Source organism: Erythranthe guttata, chromosome 8 (genome assembly GCF_056151865.1).
Source record: "Erythranthe guttata isolate IM_541 chromosome 8, IM_541, whole genome shotgun sequence".
NCBI classification, from domain to species: domain Eukaryota; kingdom Viridiplantae; phylum Streptophyta; class Magnoliopsida; order Lamiales; family Phrymaceae; genus Erythranthe; species Erythranthe guttata.
Window position 1 is genome coordinate 8,710,479 of NC_142540.1, and position 25,794 is coordinate 8,736,272.

The 25,794-nt window shown below is 32.7% G+C and overlaps 1 long non-coding RNA gene across 1 annotated transcript; it reads left to right on the forward strand.

Moving 5' to 3' along the window:
- Nucleotides 1-19,318: 19,318 nt before the first annotated feature.
- LOC105950724 (uncharacterized) lies at nucleotides 19,319-22,535 on the forward strand. Its single transcript, XR_016033108.1, has 4 exons — nucleotides 19,319-19,383; nucleotides 19,854-20,397; nucleotides 20,961-21,046; nucleotides 22,123-22,535. It is a non-coding gene; the product is annotated as an uncharacterized LOC105950724 (long non-coding RNA).
- Nucleotides 22,536-25,794: the final 3,259 nt, after the last annotated feature.

Sequence of the window (25,794 nt, forward strand, 5' to 3'; positions counted from 1 at the left end):
TAAAAGGTAAAATAGTGAGTAATGTAATTTAGAGAAAATGGTGAAAAGATTTTTAACTAAAAACGAGGAAAACTTATTTTCTTAAAAATATATGAGGAAAATGAGGAAAACTAATCGAGATCTCTTCGCCCATTCAATTCTCGATTGGCTTTCACTAACTATCTGCCGACATCTCCGCCACCACCACCGGCCCCTCCCACGACGACCGCCGTAGCCGCCGCCACCATCATCGGCCCCTCCAACATCGACCGCCGCCGCCAACAAATTATATGCCGCCGCTGTCAGCATCATCTCCATCTTTTCTGCTTGGGAACTTTTCGGCCGTGAAAACCTCTCTACCACCGCCAGGAACCCCACCGTTGCCGCTGCCGCTAGCAACCCTTTCATCTTTAAGAAGCTTGCGAACGTTCCGGTGATACTCCTATTGGTCCGATGATTGGATTTGCAAGGAGATAATAGTGGAGTTTTTCTCCATGTTGGAGTTAACGAAGGAGGTAAAGAAAGAAAAAAACCGAGGTAAAAGATTTATTGTGACTGAACATAGCAAAAGAAGGAAAAATTGTGAAGAACCCATCCAACGGCGGCGAAAATTTCAGTCGGACAAAGGGAGGAGGGGTCATGAATTTAGTTTTGGGGGTGGTCTGGAGAGACGGTGGATTTTGGGCGTAGGAGTAACTGAGCAACTTTTGTTTTGAAATTTAATTTAATTTTTTCGTAATAATTTATTGTTATTTTCATTTTACTTGCTATTTTCCTCCTCATTTTTCATAGGAACCAAACAAAACCATCATTTAAATATCATTTCCACCACCATTTTTCTTAGGAACCAAACGTAATTGGGATTTCAAAATTTCTTAATTTCCTTTTCCTTTGTATTTACATTTTCCTTATTTTGAAATCCATGAAGCAATCAGAGCCTTAGGATATTGAATGGGCGAAGAGATCCCAATTAGTTTTCCTCACTCTCCTCATATATTTTGAAGAAAATGAGTTTTCCTCATTTTTAGTTAAAAATCTTTTCACCATTTTCTCTAAATTACATTACTCGCTATTTTACCTTTTAACCAAACAGGAAAAACAAATTACTTAGATTTTTCAACTTTTTACCTAGCATTTTCCATGAACCAATCACAGCCTTTTAAGGTTTAGCTATTATGGTTTTCATATCTTCCCAATTTTACAGGGCATCGGAGTGGAGTTAGTTTTAAACCACTTAGTGAAAATAAATTAATACATTATTGATGTAGAAAGTAAAATTTTGGACTTTTACCATTCGATTATTTGTACACAACGAATCATGGAGTAGTAGACTAATAGTTTCTTTACATGTCGATGTATTCTTCTGTCACTAATATTAATTAGAATAAACTAAGACCCGTTTTGTGCTTGACCCCACCAACAATGTTTTTTGCACTTTTTTACCTACACTCGTGTTTTTGTTGCATATTGCCTCAAAAGTGGTATTTTCCGGCAAAATGCACCGGGCACGCGCTATTGAAGTGAGTTTGGCAGGGGTGAATTTGTCTTTTCATTGGCAATAAAACCTGTGGCCTCCACCTGTCTTCTTTTCTTCTATCCCTCGAATTCTCTCGTGAGAACCCACCTCCGTTCAATCCACGTGCTCTCTTTCTCAAATTCTTACCCAAACAAAAAATATTAACTCCAAATGAAGAATAAATGATATTCTCTTCTAAGTATGATCACTCCCCCAAAAACGTAAATGAAAATAAAGAAATTTCGATCGCTGCACTCTACGAAATCTCGCTGCAAAGGCTTCATCAATGGCTGCAAAACCATTCTCGGTGCTATTCGTTTGTTTCGACAGTATCTATACAAGCCCAGCCGCCGAGGGTGTCTTCAAACATCTCGTCAATCAAAATAACCTTCCTTCTTCGATTTCGCCGCCGCCGCCGTTTTGACGGGCTCCTTCCCAGGCCACAAGTTCCACGGCTTCGCATCCCCATTAGACTCGTCTGCCGCCGCCAAAATGGAGTCGGTTCATGACGGGATGGTGGGAGGCTGTGGGCTGGGGTTTGGGCGATGGGTCTCGTTGTCGGAGTTGGGTCCGGGGTTGCTGTGGTAGAGTTGATTAGGGGAATACCGACGGCGGAAATGGTGGGAATTTGACCTAAGTAAGGATCGGAAACAAGAATAGGAAAAATCAGGGGAAATACAGAACTTAATTCTCTGTAGTGGAGAATGAGAGAGAGAGAGAGAGAGAGAGAGAGAGAGATATATTTGGATAAAAAAAGGGAAAATTAAACCTTAGTCAAGATGTGAGTGATAGACAATTTTACCCCTATCAGTTTCACATGTGGCGCGCGTGCACAAACTTCCACTGAATTTCATTGGAATATACCACTTTTGGTCACCATGCAACAAAAACTCGAATTTAGGTAAAAACGTGCCAAAAAAAAAAAAAATTGTTTTGGGGCGAAACTTAAAATGGGTCTTAGTTTAGGGGACAAACTTTTTGTTTTCCCCCTCTAATTACAGTAGTTAATCTGGACATACTCGTAATCTTTGAAAGGGAAAAGTTACCTATAAAACGAGATGAACAAGCTTTCAATTCTTGAAATTTTCCGATTTTTTGTGATTCGATCCGTGTAATTTCCACTGAGATTAGAGTCATGCATAGGGGAATTAGAGGAACTATTAACATCCTCCTAAAAAGAAATCAATTTTATACCACTTCGTCCAAATAAGTTTTAACGAATCTATTAGTATTCATCTTTCTATTAGTATTCATCTTAATATATTCAATCCCTCGCCACTTGGTGACCACAAGCAACCAACCCTCATCGGAGTTGAAATTTTCACACTGCGGCTGCCAAGATTCGATCCTAGGACCTTGTACCAACTTACCACCCCGGAACCAGTTGAGCTACACCCATACGGGCAATTTTTTTTAATTTTTTTTCTTGATCTTTATTAGTTCCTCTAATTGATCATAACATCCAAGATTCGGTAGTCTTAATTAGCACTTTGTGATGTCTGAATAATGATCAATAAGTGATCTTCGCCAAACACAAGAAATTAAAATTACGATTACAAGGTACGGAACGATCCTATTTTGTCTTATTTTTTCTCCTTCCGAAACTTTTTATATCTAAGAGAATATATTTTATAAAAGCCAAAAAACGCATCGTTTATATCGATATGAATCTATTAACCGTAAAGATTCGCCTTCATGTTAAACATTTTTAGTTTTGAACAAACACAATATTTGACCAAATAATTAATTAATCACTCTTAGTGGTTGTAATTAATTATTAATAAATAATGCTCCACCCATATATTCTCTAGTAATAATCGATGTTATAAAAACATAAAATTATGTTTTATATATATATTTCCATCTGCAAAACATAATATTAATCAAATCTTAAATCCTATATAAGTCCTCACTCCTCAAGACAACATACTATCACACCACAACTCTACACATAAACTTAATAACTTCTCACATATATTTACAGGAGTTGCTCCAATAATTATTTGGTGTAAACCCTAATTAATTAGAAAAGAAAAAATGAAAGAGAGGAAGAAGATGAAGTTGAAGAAAGGATGGGTTGTAGTCCAAGTTGGATTGTCAGATATAATTAGCAATGATCATATTCAAGATTATTGTTGTGAGTTGTTTCAGAGATTCTACATTCCAATTTCATACTTGTACAATCCCATCTTCCAGAAGCTTCTTGAAAAAGCTTCGGAAATCTATGGATATCAAACAAACGGCCCCTTAATATTGCCGTGCTCCGTCGAGGAATTTCTTCTTCTCCGGTGGCGGATAGAAAAAGTTGGCTTGAACAAGTAATTATATGTCAGCTACAAATTCTTCCTTTGGTTCTAGATATATATATATATATATATATATATATATATATATATATATATATATATATATATATATATATATATATTGTTGTATTCCTTTTTTTTTTCTTTTTTTTTAGATGCTAATTATATATGGCTCCAATCGAGATGCCGTAGATGTAAATTTATCTTCCATCAGTTAATGTAGAAAATTTTATTTGAAATACTTGTTCCTCTTCATCTTGGTGATATATATGTATTGGTAATAATTGCTATAAATGTTTTACTTAATTAACTGTAGGAAGCAAGAATGAAAAATTGTAGGAAAATAAAAAGAGGAATACGGAATGAAAAATTCACACCCTAAACCCTAAATCGAAGTCTCTTTGCGGCGCGAAACAACATTCTCTAAGGACCTCTTCTTACCGAAGGAGCTGTTGGAGGTATACTTTAAGGGTGCAAATTGTATTTAATCCTATATTGTACTCTATATGTCCCATGTTATTTGTCTTTTTAGGATTTTTTGTGTCCCAAATTATTTGTAATTTTAGAGTTTCAATAAAACAATAATTGTATTTTTATCAATTTTGCCCATTATCAGTCTTAATTAGTTAGCTGAAAAATAATTAATGACAATAATATTTTAGTATTTGCTATATTATTTTCGTTTTAATATATGCATATTTATTGAGTTTCTCTTAATATGCATGCAATCACATTTAATATTGGACGGATGGAGCATATCTTGAATGATATAAATAATTGGGATTTGGAAATTGAAGACTATTATATTGAAAATCATGAAAATATAATTGAGTTATATAGAACACGTCCCCGTAAAATGACTAGCTCGAATGGATTAACATACTATTTATGACTTTGCTAAATGGCCAGAATTTGGCCGGCCAAAGAGTCGTGCTATTTTCACTACCAAATTATCTCAGTTCACCACCAAAGATTGTAAAATGTCATAAATATCCTTAAAATTTATAATCCACCATCCTTCCTTATATTAACTTAATTCTCATGTGTTCTAACTTATTTTTATTTTATTAATTTTTTAATTTTTTTAATTTAAAAAAAATTATTATGTTTTCGATTTTTTACAATGAAATATTTATTACAAGATATTTAAACTTTCATAAAGATGACAAACAGATTATGTAATTCTTTTTTTAGGAAATAAAATTATATTAAGCCAAATTGGCTAATTCTTGAAGAAGTTCAGGATTCTATGCAATCAATCTTAATTTATTTCTCAAAAAAAGTGAATTCCTGCTATTTTTGACCTTCAGAAATGTTTTTCTCTCGTAAAAGTATTATTCACTTACGGTGGACAAGGTGAGATTTCCCGTGAAAAGGGTGGGATTTGTTTTATAAATATTTTAATTAATTTAGTGGTAGATGGTTTATAAATATTAAAAAATATGGGGTTATTTTACATACCCCCTAGCCACCAAATAAACTAGGGATAAACCCAAGCTCAAATCATCCTTTGACATACCCCCTGGGGAAGCGAAAATACTATACTACCCTTATGTGCAATTTTCGGCCAAACTGCATTCAACATTTATGGTCCTGCATTTATCATTTTCGCTGATTTATTTATTATTATTTTTTTTTTTTTTTATAAATCTGTTTGTTAAATATATATATATATATATATATATATATATATATATATATATATATATATATATATATATATATATATATATAGATATATATATATATTTTTTAATTTTTTTATTTATTTTTTATTTATTTATTTATTTATTTTTTATTTTTTTTTATTTTCAAAACAATATGTTTACAGTACTGAAAATAACTACATGTAACTATAGTACCTATAGTAATTCATAGTTATGTTCGTTTTTTCCCCATTTTTTTAGTCGATCAATTGTATACACACACGAATACTGACTTATACAAAATAAATTCATAAAACCCCAACAAAAATTTACAAATTTAAATATTTTTATTACAAATCACATCAGAACCAATAAAATACAAATCGAAAATACATAAATATACGCATATGTTACTACATGTTACTATAGTAATGTATACAGTCTGTTGAACAGATCTGATGTAACTTAAAAAAACAAAAAATTGACACCTTCTAGGAAAGGATCAATGGCCTTCATTAAGCTGCAATTGCAAAATCAAAACAAAAAGAAATTACTTTAGTGCAAATCAACAAATTTGAATAAAAACATCAAAACACTCAAAAATCACCAAACATTAAGAGATCGAGAGATAGAGAGAGAGGTTATTGCTGGGAAATGCAAACAAATATAGAAATAAATCTGAAAAGATAAAAATAAACGAAATTACCATCAAAATATAGATCCCGACGAGAGGAATCCAACGGTGGATGACCCGTCAAATTTCGACGGGTGGAACACAAAATAAAGCTCCGGCAAGACCACCGTCATCGAATGAAAAAAAATTGCAGAAACAGATCCGCGCTCGAAACTGAATGGAATCACCACCAAAAGAAAGAGCTTGACGATAGGAATCCAACGGTAGTTAAACCATCGAATTCCGACCACCGGAGAGAGAGAATTATGGCTCCGGGAAGCAATTTCGCCGGTGAGAGGTTTGTAGAGGCGGGATTTTGAATATGGGAGAAGAAGAGAGATACCGTGAGTGGCTAGGGTTAAAACTAGGGGTGGGTTTGGTAGGGCAACCGTACCAAACCCCTCGAATCACTACCAATACCGAAATTTCGGTATTATGAAATCCATTACCAATACCCTACCAAAAACTTCGGTATACCGATTTCGGTATACCAAAAGTTCGGTACGGTAGGGTATGGTAATGGTAATTACCAATTTATATTATCTATTATTTAAGTCAAATTGAATATCATTTTTTTCAAAGCAATTCAAGGTATACATGTTTAAAATGTACAAAACTAATTTTTAAAATATAAGTGTCCTAAATATATGTTCTAAATTTACCTAATGTAAAATATTTCTTAAATAAAATTATAACATAAAAACTTTTAACATCAATTATATATAATAAATTGAATTATTAAAATAAAATTTTATTTATTAATAATATTTCGGTACGGTAGGGCATTACCATTTTAATATTGTTAAGTGCCGTTGCCCTACCAAAATATTTCGGTAGGGTACGGTAGGGTACGGTAATAATTCGGTAGAGATTTTTCGATAGAGAATCGGTACGGTACGGTAGGGCATCGGGTTGGTAGGGCAATTTGGTAAAAAAAAACCCACCCCTAGTTAAAACTGATTTTAGAAGGGTATTATAGGAAATTAAGGGTAGCCCAGGGGGGTATGTCAAAATATTTTCGAAATCAGGGGGGTTTCACCTAGAGTGTAATCCACTTGGTAGTTAGTTCTATATAATTTGGAAATGAGGGGTTCTACAAAATAATCCCCAAAAAATATAGGTGAAAGAAGAAGAAAGGGGTAAAATTGGAAAAATATTTAATTTAGTGATAAAATAAGATATTTTGAGGGTGAAAATAGCACGTCTCACGGCCAAAATAGCATTTATTTCATTTTTTTGTTTTTTTTCATATATTTAATACCATTTATGCCCTTAATTATTTTGGCTCCAAGATCTCTTCATAATTTATCTCCTAATTTCCCTTCCTATTTTCCCTCCTAAAAAATAGAACCACTCAATTCTACATTTTTAGTTTTTAGACGTACAGTAAAAAAAAAATACGTTATATCAATTCTACAAGTTTCAATAATAATAATAATAATAATAATAATAATAATAATAATAATAATAATAATAATAATAATAATAATAATAATAATAATAATAATAATAATAATAATAATAATAATAATAATAATAATAATAATAATAATAATAATAGTAATAATAATAATAATAATAATAATAATAATAATAATAATAATAATAATAATAATAATAATAATAATAATAATAATAATAATAATAATTATAATAAAAACAGAAAAGGACGAAATATTATTATTATTATTATTATTATTATTATTATTATTATTATTATTATTATTATTATTCTTATTATTATTATTATTATTATTATTATTATTATTATTATTATTATTATTATTATTATTATTATTATTATTATTATTATTATTATTATTATTATTATTATTATTATTATTATTATTATTATTATTATTATTATTATTATTATTATTATTATTATTATTATTATTATTATTATTATTATTATTATTATTATTATTATTATTATTATTATTATTATTATTATTACAAAAAAGGACGAAATACTCTCGCCTACTTTACAATTTTGAAAATGGGTTGCAATGAAGAAAGCCTTAATCGATTCAAATCTTACGATTAACAATTTGATTCTTACGATTTTTACGAATTATATTGTATTACTTTTTATGATATGGTTAGTTCCATTAATATATTCAATTAAAAATATATTATAATTTAATTATAATTAGTTAGTTCCATTAATATCTTCTTGTCAAAACTTTCTCCCTCTAAAATACAATTATAGCAAGTATTAAAATAAAAATAACAACATAATATTTTGATTCTACTAATCATCTATAGTTTTATTTTAAATTAGGAAGAATTGGAAGGAGTTATGATTTATTTTTGTTAAAATTAACATCATCTACATTTTTGTTACAAATATATTATTGTCAATAATTGTCATATATATATATATATATATATATATATATATATATATATATATATATATATATATATATATATATATATATATAATAATCAATAATTTTCAATACGTTATTGTCAATAATTGATGTCAATCGGTTAAAAGTTTTGAATAAAGTTTAAGAATTAAAAGGACTTGAGCATAATTAATCCAAATCTTACTATTTAATTACTCCTAATATGTACTTTCTAAATAAACATATGATATTATTTTTATTAAAAATTATCACAATGTCGCTTTTAATAACATAGGTGAGCTTGTATTAAGTTATGCATTTGCATATATTTAGTTAACTCAATTGTTTGTATTTTTTCAACATTAATAATAATAATAATATTGAATTATAATAATTAACGAGTATCGAACAGTGACTCTTTATATTTTTAAATATATATATGTAATATGTTACTGAATAATAATAAATAGAAAAATTAATAATTTATTTAACATTATTTAAATAACAATTATAAATCATTTTATACTATAAGATACATATATTCGTAGTATTGTACCAATCATATAATCTGTCCCGGTGATTTGTATTATCTTTGTGTACACGCAGGAGACCCGAGTTCGACTCCAGAACATAGCATTTTTGGTTACAAAATCTGAGTTAATATCCGGGTCCCAGGTTAGGATCTCATTTATTATCCGGGTCCCGGTGAGGAAGGAAATTGGAAGTTGCCCGCATGGGTGTAGCTCAACTGGTTCCGGAGGTGGTAAGTTGGTGCAAGGTCCTAAGATTGAATCCTGGCAGCCGCAGTGTGGGAATTTCAACTCCAATGAGGGTTGGTTCCTTGTGGGCACCAGGTCCGGGTCCGCTACCTTAGCGGGCCGTTGAGTTACCATGATTTACATTCCTCCATCAATCCTTGTCGGGCCAAGGGATGGGGCCCTGGGGGCGAGAGATTTCGCCTTTTGGTGCAAGGAAATTGGGGTTGTGTAGGATGAGAACCCAAAATATTCAAATTTAAATGTTAATTGTATAGGGGCAAAATAGTAATTACACTTTCTAACTTTTTCCAATATTACAAAATTGCCATTTTCTTTCTGGCCATGTAGCTTTATTGTATTTAAAACTACATATAATATTTAAAACTATTGAGTTATATAAATTTCATAAATCTAATTGATATAACTTCTAAGATTCGATAGTCTTTGTGATGTCTCAATGGTGATCAACAAGTGATCTTCTTTGTTAAAACCAAGAAATTAAGATTCTGAGTACAAGGTACGGAACGATTCTTTTTTGTCTTATTTTTTCTTCTTCCTTAATTTTTTATATCTAAAGAATATTTTACAAAAGCCAAACGCTTTTGGCTTTGAACGAGCACACAAGATTTGACCAACAAATTAGTACTTTTTTTACACTCTTAGTAGTTGTAATATTTAATTCGTTGGCTGCAAAACCATATACTCCACCCATTATATTTCCTAGTAATTATCGATTAGTTAAGATAAAGTAAAAGAATGCAAATTTTAATTTATATATTCAATTTCCCTTTGCAAATAAAATATTGATCAATTTTCAAATCCTATATATATATATATATATATATATATATATATATATATATATATATATATATATATATATATATATATATATATATATATATATATATATATATATGTCTTTAGGAAAAGATAGTATCACCCCATAACTCTAAACATTAGCTCAGCACTTCTCACATAAATTCAAGTGTTTTTTTAATCATTTATTTTCTTTCAACCTTAATTAGAGACAAAGAAAAAAAAAATGGAAGAGAGGACGAAGATGAAGTGGAAGAAAGGTTGGTTAGTAGTGCAAGTGGGATTATCAGAAATTAGTAATGATGAAAATCAAGATTGTTGAAATCTCGTATTTATATAATCCCCTCTTCCAGAAGCTTCTAGAAGAAGCTTCAGAAATTTATGGCTATTGAAAAAGTTGTCACCAGCAAATAATCACGGTTCTTTATTTTGGTTATGAATATATTTTTATACCTCTTTTTTTCTTCTTCTTTTTCATCACTTGATTATAGGTGATAAACATGCCTCTAATCTAGAGGCCATGGATGTAAATCTTCCATTTGATGATGTAGAAAATTATATTTAAATACTTCTTCTTCTTTATTTAGTATTTTTATCATCTAACAATTAATCTAAAATCTAACAATTAATCTGAATCCTAATAAATTAGTTGATAGTTACTAAATAATTATATTCTGCCAAACTAATATAATTAATTCTGAAGTCCAAACTTCAATGGTTAATAGAGATTTAAAGGTATACAATTGGAAAAAAAATAAAGAGAACCTAAAAAAAATCTAAACCTATAAATAAACAAACAACCCTCCATTTCTTGAAAATCAATGCAAAGTACAAACTACAAAGTGTCGTAAGTTGCAACTTTTAGTAATAACTAACAATTCTCTCCGTGCGATGCACATTCACGGGGTAGCATTGCAAAAAGGAAGAAAACTGTAAATATATAATAGGGCAAATTACGGCCACCCTACTGAGTTATGGTCAAATTACGAAAGACCACTTTATGTTTGAATAATTACAACTACACAATTAGGTTTTTTTATACGAAAAAACCCCTCCAGAGATAAAATTAGGAATGCTAAATCGGTAAAACCGAAACGAAATTTCGGTACGCCAATATTTCATACCGTTTACCGAACTGAATATACAATTTGGTTCGGTAAACCGAATTACATAAATTTTATGTAAAAGATGGTCTTTTTCGCAAGTTAGCCATACATCAGAGGGTGATCGTAATTTGCCCTATATAATAATTACATTTTATTTAAAAAATAAATTACACAATAATAAAAAGGTTGGAAAATATGAGATGAAAAAAACAATAATTTAAAAAAATTACAAGTATACCATTAGGGTTTCTTAATTGCCAATTGTTTCATATTTTTATACATAAACATTAAATACCTATTAAATGTATTTTTTCTCATAATTTTTTTTATCAAACATAAAAAATGTGCTAAGCATATCTAGATTTTTCTAAAGATGCATCTTTCATTGAATGTTCTCATTTGAATGAGAGTAAGTTTTAGCAAGATCTTGAAACGAGTCAATATTATCCATCATAATTAAAAAAAATGAATTAAAATATATTTTATATTGAGACATACAAGATAAAATAGCATGTTGATAGCATATTGCGCATCACGAGTTCGTCGGGATTAAATGCTGTACACATGATGGATTTGAATCATAGATTTGGTTAGATAACTTTCTACTAAGAGGGTGTTTGGCTAAGCTTATAAGATGTTAAAAATAGCTTATAAGATGTTTTAGAGCTTATAAGCTCTTCCAAAGTGTTTGGTAAATTTAAAAAAAAAAAATCTTAATTTTTTTTAAATAAGTTGTTGGAGACCAAATAAGATCTTTTTAAATAAGTACCTCTACCCCACCTTTTTATTTAAGATCTTGTAATGAGTAAAAATAGAAAATAAGTTCATTATCCAAACACTCTATAAATTAATCCTAAAAATAAGATATAACAGCTTATCAGCTCTAAAAACATCTTATCAGATATAAGAGCTTATCAGCTGTTTAAAATTAGTTTAGCCAAACACCCTCTAAGTATATATACACATGGGTGTGTGTGATTATGTGTAGATCTATCATCTATGAGTTCAAATCTATCCAATATAAATAACCTGGGGTAACATTAAATTTTCCCGAGTTCTTCTCTAGACCAGTTAATATCATCCCAAAAAATTGATATTATATAATAATAAATTCATCCAAATAATTTTTTAGTTGAATCCATCCAAACGTTACACAAGATATTATTTTTTCACAAAAGCCCCAAAACACATATTTTATATTACAACATGAATCTTTCAACTATCAAGATTCTTTTTCTTGTTAATCTCGAACAAACAAAAATAATTAGTATTTTATCACACTTAGTGGTTGTAATTTAAGTTAATTGGCTACAAATCCAAGTACTTCCTGTACTTAAGAAAATGTATATTCTATAAATTAATTAATGGACAATTTGTTCAAGTTTGTAATCTAATTAGTACTCTGCAATATGCCATATTGTTGTCTGTCACATGACCATGTAAAACAAAAAAATAAAACCTCAAAAAATTCCAAGATTTCTCCTTAGAATTCAGCGAAACAATAATAAAATACTTAGTTAAGAATCCAAAATCTATTAGGTCTATTTTTCGTACATTTTCAAGAAAATATTCTGTCTACTTCTGTAGTACTATATATATAAATCACCCCTAATGTATATGCTCACTATCGATCATCTAAGAAACACATATCTACTTCTATAACTCTACACCACAAACACTTCATTTTCTTTCCAAAGTATATATTATACATTCATATATATAGTGATCATGATAATAATGAGGATGCAAGTGAGGCAAGAGGAGAAGAAGATGAAGGTCAATAAAGGGTGGGTGGCGGTGCAAGTTGGATTAGGCGAAAAAATTAAAGAAAAAAATCAAGATTCTACCTGTACCGAATTTACGAGATTTGTGATCCCGATTTCATACTTGTACAATCCCTTATTTCAAAGACTTCTTGATAAAGCTCGTGAAGTCTATGGCTATCATGCACCTGGACCTCTTGCCCTACCTTGTTCAATTGATGATTTTCTTCATATTAAGACGAGAATAGAAAGTAGTACTAAACAACGTGGCTTTCGTCGTCGGAGATACCAAAACGAATTGCAAGTTGTAAATTAAACATAGATGAGTGTATATTAATATTATATGATCTTAGTGGTTATATCTTTACTTAATTAAAACTTACTTATTATTATAATCGTGGATGTGTTAAAAATTAAATGTCTCTTACAACTATTTTTAGTTAGAATATGTAAATCCTTTTAATTTTATAGTTTCACATAAATACCCATTAGTTGATACATCTATTGATATAAAAACTTTATGATAAAATTACTCCAATCATTTTAACACATCTAGATCATAAATTTGACCTCCAAATTCATACATTGACCAATTGACCCTTAATCAGCTTTTGATTGTCGTTGATCGTCCATTAACCAATCAACTTTGTGAATTTTGTTTTTGAAGTTTTTCTTTAATTGTGGCTAAAATGTTGTTGACCGTGATGTTGTCCTTTTGGCTGATAATATGGAAGAGGATACAATATGAGCTTTATACAAAGGGAGCCCAAGGACAAGCCCATGGAATCCTTGAAAGACCTGAAAAAAGGAATACCGGGGAGAAATCTCCTGACGTTAGCCCTCTGACAGTTAAGTCAGCAGGGATAATGAATAATAGTATGTGTAGAGAATAGAGTAAAAATACTTAATCATGATATCTTTCTTTGGGTGCTATGGTTGTATTTATACCTAACTCAAGACTGGGGTGGTAGGGCCGTCGTCTAACCTTGGTCATACCCACATGTGGGTGTGATGTGATTTCCCCGAGCTGCATTGCTATTAAAAGCGAGCTCTTTATCTTGAGTGGTCTGAGTCAGTATAGATGTGGAGGGTTTGCGTGTGTGCTCGCCTTCTACTCTTGAAACGTAGTCAGATCCGTCAAATATCTGCTCCACATGGGAAGAGGCCTATGAGATCGGGATAAATTGTCCTTTAGTGGGCTTGTGCCATAGGCCGTGTTACACGATATTTTTATGGGTTGGGATTTTGAGGATTTCAGCACGTATCAGACCAATACTATGGTGTCTTTATTACGCTATTGATCTGCTATGACAATTTTTTCTAATTGTCGACTACTATGTGTTGCACCGATACTATAACATGTCCTTATTCGTATGTTGACCGGCGTTGACCGATCATATAATAAGAAAGTAAATAATTAAATTTACAGGGCAGTAGAATAGCAACACAAATTTAACATGGCAGTAGAATCGCCGAGCCGGCGACAAAATAGCAAAAAAAAAAAAGAGAGAAAAAATAATCAGACATTCGGAGAGTAGGAACAAATTTACCGGATTGTAGAAAAGTAATAAAATTGGCCGAACAACTAAATAATCGACCAGGCAACATAATATAAAAAAAGTGACCGAACAATTTTTTTTAGATTCTTTTAATATGAAGAATCGGACAATTGAATAACATAAAAAATATCTGGACAACTAGATAACCAAACCGACAATAAATAATAAACAAATAAAACAAAGAAAAATAAAATATGGCCGATCAACGACCAAACGGTTATTTGATCAAATATATAGTAAAACTAAAGTTTTAAAATTTGAATTTTCTATGTTGAATGGTTAATGCTATTTTTGTCAGGATAGAATTATAGGATGAATAGATTTTTGTTTTCACTCATTTGCAAGAATTTTAATATTGATCGAGCGGCCTATACAAGATTGACCCTGTAAAAGAAAAGGCTTATAATCCATCACTGAAATTGTGTGTCTTAGACGCATAGACAACAAAATTGCACTTCACTCAAATGCAACGATAAAGACCTTGCACTTATCGCAGACGCACCCTTTTTTTTATATAAATATTCTTACGTAAAATTTTCGACCAAAATTTGTATTTTAATGTAACAAAATCTAGCAACGAAATCATGTAGGATAAGTAAAAAAACCTCTATTTTTCAATTTCAAAACAAATATATGAACACGTATCAAGTTTCTATGATTTTCCTTAATTGAATTCTAGAAATTTAGATTTTTTTTAATTCGACTTTCAACAACATTAAATGTAATAAGTTTTAATGGAAGAGTGGAGTTTGTCGAATTTTTATTTAGAATCAGTATTAAATGGATATAGATAAATTGATAAAAAGGATAAAATTAAGATTAATAAAATATTTTATTTTTACTAAAAGTTGTCGTGCATTTATCATATCAATTTAAATATTCGGCTCATACACTAAAGAAATCCAAAATCTAGAGATGTAAAATCTAATATACATCAAAGTTATAAATGATATTTTTTAAGGGAAAAATTTATATATACAAAAAAAAAAATGAAACCTCTTCGTACTTTTACAAATAATAAGTACTTGTTCGATCCTCTCACTTTCCGACCGGTAATTTAGTGAAAGTATGTCGTATACTATAGCGCATGAATACATTGTTTGATAAGACAAATTTATTGTTATTAACTACATGATTGAATGAATATTCTATAAACTTTGTCTCATGTCAATATTCCAATACAATGAAAAGCTAGTCTTATGGTATATATATATATATATATATATATATATATATATATATATATATATATATATATATATATATATATATATATATATATATATATATATTAATTAACAATTTTGTCAAGTTTGTAATCTAAATACCTCCTTGCAATATGACAAATTATTAATTTGTCACATGAACATATAAAACAGATAACACAACCTCAAAAAGTTCCAAGATTTATTCTTAGAAAGTAACTCATCCCAACAACATTGAAATACTTAGTTCTAAGAATCTAAAGTCTACTAGGTATATTGTTTGTACATTTCCAAGAAAATATTCTATCTACTTCTGTAATACTATATATATAAATTACCTCTTTATCTATATGTTCACTATCGATCATTTAAGAAACACATATCTACTTCTATAACACTATACCACAAACACTTCATTTTCTTTCCAAAGTATATATTATACATTAATATATACAGTGATCATGATAATAATGAGGATGCAAATGAGGCAAGAGGAGAAGAAGATGAAGGTCAAGAAAGGGTGGGTGGCGGTGCAAGTTGGATTAGGCGGAACAATTAATGACAAAAATCATGATTGTAATTGTACCGAATTTACGAGATTTGTGATCCCAATTTCAAACTTGTACAATCCCTTGTTTCAAGGATTTCTTGATAAAGCTCGTGAGGTCTATGGCTATTATGCACCTGGACCTCTTACGCTACCTTGTTCGATCGATGATTTTCTTCATATTCAGACGAGAATCGAAGCTAGTACTAAACAACGTGGCTTTCGTCATCGGAGATACCAATATGAATTGCAAGCTGTAAATTAAACATATATAAGTGTATATTAATATTATATGATTTTATTGATTATATATTTACTGAATATAAACTTATTTAATATTATACTCGTGAACGTTTTAAAAATTAAACATCTCTTACAACTATTTTTAGTTAGAATATGTACATCCCTTTAATTCTTTACTTTCACATAAAACCCATTAGTTGATACATCTATAGTTATAAGAAATTAATGATAAAATTATCCCAAACATTTCAACACATCCGATTCATTAATTTGAAACCTTGGTTTGACCTCCAATTTCATACATTGACCAATTGACCCTTAATCCGCTGCTGATTGTCGTTGACCATCTACTAACCAAACAACTTTGTGTTTTTTTTAAACTATTCATTTTAATTGTGGCTAAAGTGTGGTTGACCGTGATATTGCTCTTTTAGTAGATAATATGGAAGAGGATACGATATGAGCTTTTTACAAAAGGAAGCCGAAGAGAAATGTCCATGGAATCCCTAAAAGACTTGTAAAAAGGAGTATCGGAGAGAAATCTCCCAATGTTAGCCCTCCTACGATTAAGTGAGCAGGGATAACAAATAATATTATGTGTAGAGAATAGAGTAAAAATGCTTAATTCATGATGCCTTTTTCCTTGAGTGCCGAGGTTGTATGTCTACCTGTCTCAGGAGTGGGGTGGCATGGAGCCTCCTATGACCTTAGTCATACCCACACGTGTGTGTGATTTGATTTTTCCAAGCTGCATTTCTATTAAAAGCGAGTTCTTTATCTTGAGCGGTCTGAGTCAGTATGGACGTAGGGTTCGCGTGTGTGCTCGCCTTCTACTCTAGATGCTAAGTGGGCCCTGCTTCGGTCCACGCCAAGGTGCATGCTTTCTGCGTTTGTCATGAGCCGAAACATAGTCAAAATCGTCAATTATCTACTCCACATGGGAGGATCCCTACGAGATAGGAATTTGCAGTCCTGTAGTGGGCCTGTGCCATATCCGGGCCGTGTTATATGAGGTCTTTCATGGTTTGGGCTTTTGAGGCATTTCGATCTGTATCAGACCGTTACTATTTTTTCCTTATTACGCTAGTTATCTTCTATGACAAACTTATTTTTTAATTGTCGACTATTATGTTGTATCACCGATACTATGAGATGTCCTTAATGTGACGTTGACTGGCGTTGACATATCATAATAGCAGACACTAAGAAGGAAAATAATTAAATTTATAGGGCAGTAGAATAGCAATACAAATTTAACAGGACAATTGAATAGCCGAGCCGACAACAAAATAGGAAAAAAAAAAAAAAGAGAAAACAAATGATCATACAGTAGAAACAAATTGACCTAATAGTAGAAGAGTGAAAACAATTGGCCAAACAATTGAATAATCGACCAGGCAGCATAATAAGTGGCGACCCAGGGGTTTTTTCTTGGGGGGGCTAGAATATGTAAGTTAAGAGAAGGTTTTTTTTTTCAATTATTAAAGTGTATAAAATTGGAAGTTTGGGGTGAAAGTGCATTAACTAATACATAAATATATATAAAAAAATGTTAAAATAAAATTATGGGGGGCGGGGGCCACCCAAAGCATACCCATAGGTACGCCGCTGAGCATAATATAAAAAAGTGACTAGCCAATTTTTTCAGATTCTTTTGAAGAACCAGACAATTGAATAACAAAAAAAATGTCCGGACAACTAGATAACCTAGCCGACTACAAAAAAGAAAAAAAAGAAAAAATAAAATATGGCCGATCAACGGTATTTGATGAAATATACAGTAAAATTAGAGTTTTTAATTACGAATTTTTTGTGTCGAAAGGTTAGTGGTATTTTTGTCATGGATGAGTTATAGGATGAAGAGATTTTTATTTTCACTCATTTGCAAGAATTTTAGTACTGATGGGCCTATACATGATTGATCCTTTAAAAAGAAAGGCTTATAATTCATAACTAAATTGTGTATCGTAGAAGCGTAGACAACAAAATTGTGCGTCACTAAGATCAACAATAACGAACTTTCACTTATTGCAGACACACATTTTGTTTTTGTAAATATTTTTAGGTAAATTTTCGACCAAAATTTGTATTTTAATTGTAACAAAATCTAGCCAACAACTCATGTAGGATAAGTAAAAGCCTCTATATTTTCGATTTCAAAACAAATTTGAACACATTTAAAGTATACATAATTTTCCTTAATTTAATTCTAAAAATTAGAATTATTTTTTTTAATTCAACTTTCAACAACATTAAATGTAGTAAGTTTAAATGGAAGAGTTGAGTTTGTCGAATTTTTATTTAGAATGAGTATTAGAGGGATATATGATAAATGAAAAAAAAGGATAAAAAATAAGATTAATATAATATTCTATTTTAACTAAAAGTTGTCGTGCATTTATCATTTCAAGTTAAATCTTCGGCTCATAAACTTAAGAAATCCAAACTTTAGAGATCCAAAATCTTAATACACATCTAAGTTATAAATGATATTTTTTATGTGAAAAATTTTGTATGTACAAAAAAAGGATGAATCCTCCTTGTACGTTTACAAATAGTAAGTATTTGTTTGATCCTCTCATTTCCCGACCGGTAATTTAGTGAAAGGATGCAGTACACTATAGTACATGTGTAACATCCCGTAATTTGCATTAGATTATTTTAATAATAATAACAGCTATTATTTTATTAATAATTAAATATGATATTGTTATAAGATAAGAGTGATAAGATCAGATGGAATTTTCTCTAGCAGATGACATTCCACCGCCTTAACCCTTCTCTTATCACTTCACGTTTCTCTCTCTCTCTCTATATTGATTGTTGGCTGAAATCCCCAACTCTTCTCTCTCCCTCACCGTCTCTCTCTCTCTCACTCTCTATTCCTCTCTTCCTCTTTGATTTAGTCCGTGGGGCTTCCTTCTTCTTCAAGTCAGCTGGGTCCGTACTCCGGTGAGGATACATGCAACGCCGGGAGGGGTTCCCGGCGGGAAAGCTCCGACGATCAAGTCAGTGATCGGAATAGAGGAAAAAACGTGTATGCAATGTAACAGTGATTAGTGTATGTTCTTGTGTGTGTGCGTGTGTTGATTCTCTTATTTATAGATGAGGAAAGCTTGGCCTTCAAGGCTTTCCTTTTTTAGGGTTTCTACTTTCCCCCAAGTCATGTATCTTGGGCCTGTATTGTCCTGGGCTCGCCCTACCCCGTTTTGGTATTGGGTTGGCGAGTTAAGGTACTCCCACGTGGTTCCCGAGGTTCGCACCATACGGCGACTTCGTTCATAGAAGCGAGCTAAGTCGTCATGGGTTCTTCGTTGTGGGCCTATCATACTGGGCTTACCCTAATGGGCTTGTGCTTATTTGTTACTTGTCAAACTAGCCCGTATCACTCTTTATCGACTCTTGGGCTGGAATTGCAGAAAGTTTATAGCAGAACTCGAGTAATATGAGAGGATTCTTAATACACCAAGTTTAGGTCTGACACCATTAGAGATTTAATTCCGTTGATTGGGAGGTGCCGTTGGAAATCTCAAGACGCATCTTCCTTGTGGTGATGGATTTCACCGACGATGACGCGCGGTGGTGGCTGGAATCGGGCGAAGAAGACGAGCAGTTCAGAACCCGAATTTCAGCGGTTGGTCGTTCAAAGAATTAATTGAACGGAGGTCTTAAGGGTAGAATCTCGACGATCAGGTTCCATCATTAGAAACCTTACGATGTTACCTTTCTGTTGGTGGTGAAGCTCGATGGCTTGCACCGACGTTGGTCGCCGGAGTTTGGTGAGAAGTCAGCCTGCTCGCTGCGATTTTGGGGAAGCAAAACCTGCTGCCGCACCTGTTTTCGGAGCCGAAATCGAAGGGTTTCGAATGCGAATTTGGAATCGGTTCCTTCAGGAAACTCATAGAGGACATCGTAAAATATAAGTAAGTGTTCAATTGTATCGAATTAGAATATTTATTATACGTGTTTTAGAAGTCGGAATCCGATAACAGTAATCTGCCGGAAACAGTGCAGTTTTGAGTATCTTCTTGCGGGACTGTTTTGGATATGTTGGGATCATAATGTGGGCTGTGCGTCTTCATGAAACTTGTAGATTAAGTTGTCAGGTTTCATTTGATGTATTATTTGGACAATTTGGATAACTGTAGAATTTATTATGATTTTTCAAACGGGCTGCGACAGTAAACGAAATTATCCGAAAAATCTGGCAGGTTTATGTGTTCATCTTTCGGGGTTGTTATGGACGGGTTATGTTGTTAATTTGGGATTAGTGTCTTCAGTAAACTTGTAGATACAAATGTTATGTTTAACTATATATATCATTTAGGTCATTCGGATAAGTACGACGATCCCAGTGATTATTTGAATAGAGTGCCACGAGAATCAATTCTTAGTATATGTTTAAGAAATTGACTATGTCATATAGTGGATGGTAGTATGACTATATTACTGTTCGGAATCTTATTTAGTTCTAATATTTGCATAGGTGTTGAGCGTAGTAAAGCTCTCACTCAAGGTTTAAGCTTAAAGATGCTTCTATAGCACTTCTATAGCACTAGCATTGGACTCCAGGTGAGAAACTATGACCCCTTATCCGATTTCTTTCCTGCGCTTAATATCTCCTTTGTTTGAACCAAATATATTCTCCATCTTGAATCCTTTGATGCATTGATTATATTTTTCTTGGAATATGATCCTTAATGTTTTGCGAGCATACTCGTTTCCTTGGCTCGAACTTGGAACCTTGATCTTGTTCTTGAAATCTTGAACTTGTCAATTCTCTTGGTTGCTATGTTCACGCTTAATTCCTACACTTGATTCCTTGGCCTGAACATTTTCCTTGAATCGATATTGAATTATATTTATTCTCAAAATCTTGTCTTGAATGCTTTCCGAGAATAAATATTTCGTTGGCTCGAACTTGAATCTCATGTTTATTGAATTCATTGAGATATTGATATACTCGTTCTTGGAATCCGATATTGAACTTATGGCTCTTCTTGACTCTCATATTCACGAATATTCTCTCCTTGGCTTGAACTGAATTCTCGAACATGTTCATTATCCTGAGACTTGATGTTCGATTATCGTGATCATGACTTATCTTGTGAATGAATGACTTGATTCTTGAAATGAATGACTTGATATTCCTAAAAGGAATAATATTGATTCTTGAACCTACTGTCCCCACCCTTGAGGACGCTCTTGGGGGAGCTGGGCCCTAGGACCATTTCGGCAAGACGATCGGGCAGTATTGGGCTGACGATGACTGGTCTCCCGAATGGTACCTCCTGATGGTTCGGACTCACGTTCGTTTGGAGTTAAATGTTCTTGAGCCGAATCGGCACGTTCCGGTCGTGCCTCTTGCTTGTTTCCGACCGAGTGGCCACTCGGGACGGAGTGGAGGGATAAGGATGTGATATGATTTTATTTGTTGGGAGTTACAAGGTTGGAGACCCCACCAAATATTGAACTCAAGCCGTACATGTTACACTCTTGTACATGTTACACTTCTGTTAATGAAATTCTTGTAAAGTCTCTCTCGTTATATGTTCTGTTCTGTTGATTCTCATCATACTCATGGATCATATGTTTTTCACTAAGTCATTCGGACTTATTCGTTTCTCCTTTCTGATATTAATGCGCAGGTAAAAGAAAGACTTAGACCTAAATTTTCATACTAAGAGTTAAAGCTCGTGTATGCCTCCGATTAGTCTCGTCGAGAGGTATCTCTATTTATGTTCCGTATAGGAATCCTTTGATCGAGAATTTTGTAATAGAATAAGTGGTGTCGAAGTCGACTTGTAATAGAACCTCCTTTTGTAAACACGATGGTATAGATATTGCGGTTTAACATTTCGACCATCGAAATTTTGAGGAGCATATTTGGGGTCATTGAATGTACTGCATGTTGAGTGGTGTTCCGCCACGAGGTGCCTGCTACTCGGGGCGGGGCGCTACAGGTGGTATCAGAGCTTTGGTAGCTTTGGGTTGGATGTCCGGGCGATGATGAAAAGGGATTCTTTGAGAATTGTAGAGCTATGAATTGAATTTTGGGAAATTGAGAAGATTGGTAGTAATCGAGTATTAAAGGCATTGAGATAATTCTTTAGCGACTATTACTGATGTAGATAGTGAGGAATACCCGTAGAAATATCTATCATACACGACCTGAGACGCAGTTTGAGATTCTTGGTTCTTTTGGTTACTTCAGTTGGCTTCCAATTCTCCGATGTTGTTTATCTCGAGTGAGTTTCCTAGTTTCACTTGAATTTGGTAACACCTTTTCTTGTAGACGTCCCATTCCATTTTACTTCATAACTTGACTTCCTTATCGAAACCATATTATCTCGTTTTGAGTATTGATTTACGGTGAACCAAATATTCGGGATTTCTTTTGTTCACTCCTTATCATTCCAATGAATTCAATTTTGATTCGTTGGCCTTTATTGTCTAATTCCATTTGTTGATCGTAATCGATTCTCTTATCTCATTTTAATACCTCATAGTCTTAGTTACCGATTTTATGAGGTTTCGTACCCCTTCAAATTCCGCATGGTTTGGATTATCTCTTGTTCTGAAGCCCCTTACCTTATGTGCTACCATCTCCACCTTCTATCTTTTTTTTTAAATATTCTATGGTTTCGTCTTATCAATTTGCCGAGACTTCTTATTCAGTTCATTTCATCTTTAGTGTTCCATTTATTTTGAATACGTCATGACTTTGGTCATGTTCTTCTGAGGCTTCTTACTTTATCCTATTACCATCTGCTTTGATCATCTACCTGATTGTGAGGTTTTGTATCTCTTTGAACACTCTATAGTTTCGGGTAATCTATTTGTCGAGACTTTTTATTTCCTCGAATATTGCTTTACTTACTCAATCTATACTACTCCATTTCCAGTGTTCCAATTTCCTTGAATATCTAGTGATTTTGATCACGTACCTTTGAGGTCCCTATTCTCGTTTCATTTGGCTATACCATTGTTATTATTCAAATGTCGGGTCAATCTTTCTACCTATTTTTGAGGTTCTTGTTATTTTGGCCTCAAAATTCGATTCTTGTATATGCATTGTTCCATTGTTATTATTGATCACAATGGAAATCCCGTATCTCATTTCAAAACTCCATATCTCATTTCAATACTTCGGCATCTCGGTTACCTACTTTTTTTTCAGGTATCTGATTCTTTGTATACAATATTGCTTGACTATCTTACTTCCTTCCCATTATTGATCATGAGTGAGGCGTTTGATCTTGTTTGAATGCTTCCATATTCTTGTTATGTTCTTTTTGAGATTCCTCATCTCATTTAATACTTCTTGATTTGGATAGCCTATTCTGTGAGGTTTCTTATTCCTTTGAAACCTTGTGATTCGACTTCTTCATATCGCTTCTTGTTGTTCCCTCTCACTCATAGGCCATGATTATTGTTAATTCAGGGTAAAAGTATGGACCTTGTTTGGGCAATGTCATGTTATATGACTACAGTTGTATGCATCTATTGTTATATCATCTTATGGATTCGACCTGGAATAATTTCGACGATTATCTTACTCGACGGAAAAAGGTTATATAGTTATGACGACTTAGAAATTCTATAGAGTTTGTTGACTCTTAAGGTATTTTGAGCATTTTGAATTCTTGATTCTAATCGTTAGGGTGCAGGGAGCTAAGTGCTATGCAGGGTAAAGTGCTACGATGTGGGAGCCACCTCTTGAACCTGCGGGACAAAGTGCTACACAACGGGAGACACCTCTTAATCTTGCATGAGCCACCTCTAGAGTCCCTAGTGTCCCATAAGTCAGCTATATCTTGACATTGGATTATCAGTTTTTGCAATTCTGTTTGGTTAATATCAAGAGCTAAGTGCTATGTGGAGAAGAAGTTTAAAGTACAACACCTTTGTCAATAACACTATAGAGGATTGCACTTCTCTTTGTAAGATGTGAACGAACAACTACAAGAATTCGGCCTTCATGATCAACTTGCTATTAATAAGTTTTGCCCGTCATGTCGTCTGGTTGAAGTAATGCATCATCGACATTAATAGACATAATGTGTGTAATGGTTCGGACGTGATTAGAGCATGCTTAATGTCGATGAATGACATTAGACTAGTTGACCTATGTTGAAACAATAGTGAACTGAATGAATATTAAGGCTACTCAATTGTCAAATATTACGGGTCATGATTTATGTACGGTAAGTATTTATTAGGCATGCGGTTGCGAAACCACCGGAAGATTGTGTCAACCGTTGCCATTTTTGATTACTCTTGATTTTAGAAGTAAAACTCTCTTCCATTAACCGTTGCTTGGTCGATCTACAGTTCGAAAACCTTTTCCTTGCGACGCCATCTATAATCAAGCCCTTCTAGTGTCCAATGTTGATACAATAAGTAAATCAGGCTTCGTCGTCCTCTTTGATTGTAATCGTGGTGCATTCAATTCCACTTTATGTAGACCAATGAGAAGAATTTTTTTTGTGGACCGGAAAGTAGTTGCCTCTTCAGTCTCCTGAAGATAATTTAGATCCGAAATCTATCTCTTGTAGCTAACTCACATTATCTCGATATAGATTATGAGTCATCTCGTTCTTATGGAAGCAGTTATCCGCAATATGGGACAAAATGTTAGCTCGGTACGAGAAACGTTCTCAAAACTAACTCTCGTGTGAGTGGATGACTGAAAACATTGAAGGAACCTTGTGAACGTATAACGTAGATCATCGTGATAATTGGGAATCTATCAAGCTGGAATACAGACAGCTTCGCAGTAGTTCGTGGAATAAACTATCAATCGAGCTTGCAATTCAAGATTAGTTGTGCGACGAATAACTAACGACGGCAAAAGTAAGGGCTTGGAGATTGATACAAGATGCTACGGTAAAGTTCGACTTATCAAATAAAGCTCAAAATCTGCACAAGATTGTCAAAAGAGTTATACACATATGTGGAGCTAGATATATAATTCCAATTACCACAAAGGTTCGACCGAAACGGAGGAGAGAAAACACGTTCTCTTGAAGAATGTGACACGGATAAGTAGGCAGAGATTTAATGTTTCGAACGATATCGGACCCTTATTAATTCCTTTCATTCCTCTCATCAGACCATTTGTAGGACTCCTAGCTACAACCCTAACTCGATTATTTCCTCATAGTTGATGTACATCACAAGTCCCATTAATTGGTTGACGAACCGTATCTCGGCCTTCAACTTCTAGAACATTATAAATATTGAGCATCTTGCTCAACAGTAAGGCTACATCGAGTATGAGACCGATGAACTGTACGGTATTGCTAATGGTGCCGCGG